The following is a 5,029-nucleotide window of genomic DNA, read 5'->3' as shown; positions in this document are numbered from 1 at the left end:
TAGTGACAAGGAAAAGAGGGAAGGGGCAGAGGAGAGATAGAAAGAACTGGAGGAAGAAGGAAGGGGGGGAGGAGCTAGATGAAAGTAGTAGGAGAAACTCATAAAAATGATGAAAGATGGGAAGTGTGAGGTAGAAGGGAGGAGAGGACTTACAGTTATACCCACGGGTGGACAAACAATCAAGCAGCGTCTGGATCTTGGGGAGAAGATGAAAGGCCATGGCACCCTGCCTCACCCCTGGGAAAGACCAGAAAGGCTTGTGTGTGTGGTAGGGACATTGGCGTTGCCCCAAGTCACCCTGAGTCTTAGGGTGGGCATGACTAGTACTTTGGGGAGGGGGAGGGTCTGTATGGGGGGGGTCTGCTGCATCCTGACCAGTGTATAAATGCTGTATGACATCGCCGCTGCCTGTCATCTCTGGTGGCAAGAACAGAGCTATGAGGACAGTGTACACACATCCAAAGCACGTCCTGTCCCCAGACCTTATGTTTTCGGTGATATCTCCTCTTCCCAGATCCAAATAATAAAATCATTTTTAAATCATGACCCCAAGGATATATTTGGGGGGAAACAGAGATGGGGAGAGTAGCATTTCATTTGTTTAATATATATTACATATTTATATCCATATATTATTTATATGTAATATATTAATATAATTATAATTAATATATTAATATAATATATATTTGTTAATGGAGAGAATCAGAGCATTGGGTCCCTAGAAACACATATGCAAAGCGACTCTCTTAGAGACCAGACAAGATCAGGCCAGTTCAGGGTAGTTTGGGTAGACAGGGGATTGGGGGACTGGGGGGGTCACAGGAGGTGTCTCTCTTTAGAGAACTTCAGTGATGACAATAAATGAGACCATAATTCAATTGCCAGATATTTGCCCTGTGTCAGGCATGATGACTTATACATATGACTTCGGGGCCAGACCTGGTTAAGCACACATATTACTAACCACAAGGACTTGGGTTTGAGCCCCTGCCCTCCCCACCTGCAGGGAGGATACTTCACAAGTGGTGTAGCAAGTCTGTGGGCATCTCTGTATCTCCCCCTTTTCTCAATTTCTCTGTCCTGTCTAATAAATATCAGAAAGAAAGCCAAAAAAAATATAAAAAATGGCCACTGAGAGTGGTAATTCCTCCGTGCTGGCACCAAGCCCCAACAATAACCCTGGTGCAAAAAAAAAATGTGTCTTCATCTACTTGATGTTGATGGTCACCCCACTGATTCGAGGACTTTTACCTTCTCACTTTACCGTGCAAGACACAGACATGGAGAGACCAAGTGACATTCTCCCCAAGTCACCCAGCTGGTGAAGGACAGTGGCCACTTTGGGTATGAGCTCACCCACCTACAATGCCCTGCCATGTCCTCAGTTGGCTTGTCTTGTTTCCTTGGGCCTGGACAAAGCACTTCCCTTATGATCACCTTTGAAAATATCCAGAGAAGTGCCAAGGCTGGATGGTCTCTCACCCTGGCGACACATGGCAAAGTCAAATCACTTGGGAGAAGCTCTGATGTTGTTCTCTCTCTCTCTCTCTCTCTCTCTCTCTCTCTCTCTGTGTGTGTGTGTGTGTGTGTGTGTCTTACTAAAAGAATTTTTTTTTTTTTTGCTTAGCATGGTAATGGCTAATGTTTATTGGAATTTTATCTTCTGAGTATTTTATTTATTTATTTATTTATAAAAAGGAAACATTGACAAAACCATAGGATAAGAGAGGTACAACTCCACACAATTGGCACCACCAGAACTCTGTATCCTGTCCCCTCCCCTGATAGCTTTCCTATTCTTTATCCCTCTGGGAGTATAGGACCAAGGTCATTGGGGGATGCAGAAGGTGGAAGGTCTGGCTTCTGTAAATGTTTAAAAAGTGCTGGCAGCAGTGAAATAACACATGTGTGAGACCCTGGTGCTGCCCAAAATAAATAAATAAATAAATAATGATAGTAAAACACCCATAGAACATGGGTGTACTGTGACATGCCCCTCCTGAAATCCAGTATGGTGTGCCACGCTTTGAAGTTTGGCTAAGTAGGGAAATGGAATCTTATTTTTTTAAATATTTATTTATTTTCCCTTTTGTTGCCCTTTTTTTTAAATTGTTGTAGTCATTATTGTTGTTGTCATCATCAGTGTTGGAGAGGACAGAGAGAAATGGAGAGAGGAGGGGAAGACAGAGAGGAGAGAAAGACACCTGCAGACCTGCTTCACCACCTGTGAAGCGACTCCCCTGCAGGTGGGGAGCCGGGGGCTCGAACCAGGATCCTTATGCCTATCCCTGCACTTTGTGCCACATGTGCTTAACCTGCTGTGCTACTGTCCAACTCCCAGGAAATGGAATCTGCTAATCAAATAGCAAAGCTTTTGTCTTCTTCAGTCTGGAGTCATCAAGGATCACATAATGGGCAGCATCCAAGAACTGAAATTCTAGGAGCTGGTTCTGACATTATCACTGTTTTTTTGTTTTTGTTTTATGCTGTAGGGACTCAGTAAATGATGTGCACAACTTCTCAGGGCAATCATTAGCTTGAGCGGTGCCCCCAGGTGAACTAGGGTGTATTATGTATTGAGGGTAGAGGGTATTCGAGACTCGCTGCTATTAAGCGTAGAAGTGAGAACTCAGCCTGGAGAATTAGAGCCACTTGACTTCCGTGGATGGTATTTCAACATAAAGGTCAAGTAGTGGGAGGACAGAAGAGTGGTCATTATGTCTAAATATAAAAAGTTCATCTTGCCCCCGATCAATTGCACACTTCTAAACAATGACTGTGGGGGCTGAATGGGGGAGGTACTCAAGTTATTTGAATAAGCCTGAAAAGTAGAATTCCTTCTCCTCGGAATCTGGTGACTTAGTAGCCAGGTAAGACAGATGGGCTGAGGGAAAAGAGACACTAAACGATGAGGTCTAGGTTTCGATTAGATGAAGTGGGGAAGTGGTTATAAGCCTTTCTGAGAGGAAAGGGCTGCGGTCAGCAAGAGTATTGAATTAGTTTGGGGTTTGTGAAGTCTTGAGGTGAGGGCACAGATGATAGGAGATCCACCAATGTGAGGTCACATCATAGGAAGAGGTAGCAGAAGGCGGCTCCCATAAGGCCAAGGTAAGAGGCCTCTGAGGAAGCGGTCCCTGCCAGCACCTGGATCTTACACCTCCAGCCTCTGGAACTATGAGGAAACACATCTCTGTTGTTTAAGCCACCCGGTCAGTGTGTGCTATTTTGTTACGGCAGTCTGCGAAAACTAAAACTTACCCCAAGATCTTCCCCATCACCAGCTAAAGCTCCACACCACCCCAGCCCTTTCAAAAAGAGCACCGATTTTATTCAGAGCCAGTGAGCACACCCTGAAGATGTGAACTACAAGCAGGTTAAGCCGGATCCATTTCCAATTCTCTTCAGTGAGGTCAGTTAGAAAGCTGCTGATTGCCCTCTCCATATCTTCCACCTCTTGTTGGGAAAGGCTTTTTGTTATTCTGCAGAGACTCCCTTGCCCTTTTCCTCACCTCCAGCCCCAAACAAACTATCAATAGCAGCAAAGTACTCTGTACCAGGAGACTGGGCTTGGTCCTGTTGCTTGCTTTGGTATGTCTAGGGGATGATTGAAAGCAGAGGTTTTTAAATGCACTTACAAGCTTTGACTTGGCTTGTGGCATTTCTGCCATGCACCCTGAGAAGGGTATGCCCTGGAGAGTCACTCTAGTCTCAAGAAAACTTTGTGAAGCAGGCGTTGGCTCAACTTACAGCCTGGATCTGTGATATTAACGTGTGTCAGTGTGAGCCCCTCATCTGAGTTCTGTTTCTTATGCAGTGTTATCACGACAACAAATAACAAACAATAACTGACCAAACCCTAACTCTCCTTTTAACAGAAAGGGAACAAGACTACTTTCAAATATTTTGCAAGCAACTATACCCAAGGGAGATTTAATAACACTAATAATGCATGTGTTCATAATATTCATTTTCAGTTTCTTCCATTGTGAGAAAATAAACATTTAATTATAATAAGGATGCCAAGCTTCACTTACATGTATGTTATTTTGTTCCTTAGTTTTTAAGATAAAATATTGAGTGAATAAGACAAGAGGTAATAGTGCATGATTATAGGAAAGAAAGAAAGAGGAAAAGAGAAGAAGTTGAAGGTGGGGCATGTGTGATGAGTTTGAGAAATACTGGAGTGAGAACAGGGCAAGATTGCTCAGAAGGAGGGAAGCAATGGGGTCTAAATCTTTGCTGAGTCTTCCCACCTCAAAGGCAGTGACCATGGATGAGTGGGGAAAGCAGAGAACCCTGGGAGTTTGAGGGCTATGGGTCCAGGTTCTAGTTCCTCTATTGCAGACGGGTCCCCTGCACACGCTGAGCCTCAGTTTCCCTGTCTGGGAATGGCATGTTCAGCAACAGCAGGAGGATTGAGTAGAGGTTTCGGGAAGTCACACCCATAGGAACCCCTCCAGGGTTCATGCTGACAGTCAGCGGGGGATTAATGTTTGAGAGACAGAGAGTGAGGACAGAGGTGGGGGCAGGAGAGTGAATGCTGACTCCGCACAAGGGTGCAGCCAGGGCACCTCCAACCTGCTGCATGGACTCTGACCAGGGTGACCTCTTGCTGAAGTTCTGGCACCTTTCGTGAACTCTCAGTTCACCAAGACAGCCAGTCAGATCCCATGAAGCAAGGAGAGGAGAGGAGTGGAGGGGAGTGGAGAAGAGGGGAGAGGAGAAGGGAGGGTAGGGGAGGGGAGAGGAGGGAGGGGGAGGAGAGAGGAGAAAAGGAGAGGAGAGGGGAGGAGAGGGAAGAGGATGGGAGGAAAGGAGAGGAGAGGGGAGGAGAGGGAAGAGGATGGGAGGAAAGGAGAGGAGAGGGGAGGGGAGAAGAGGGAAGGAGAGGAGGAGAGGAGAGGAGAGAGGGGAGGGGAGGGGACAGAGGGGCAAGCAGGGAGGAGGGTGGGCTTAGAAGAGCAGGGCTTTTTACCGACACTAAGGCCCAGCTTCCAGTTGGAGTCATGGCTTTTTGAGTCATTGT

Source organism: Erinaceus europaeus, chromosome 15, assembly GCF_950295315.1.
Source record: "Erinaceus europaeus chromosome 15, mEriEur2.1, whole genome shotgun sequence".
Lineage (NCBI taxonomy): Eukaryota > Metazoa > Chordata > Mammalia > Eulipotyphla > Erinaceidae > Erinaceus > Erinaceus europaeus.
Note: the sequence above shows the minus strand (reverse complement) of the source record.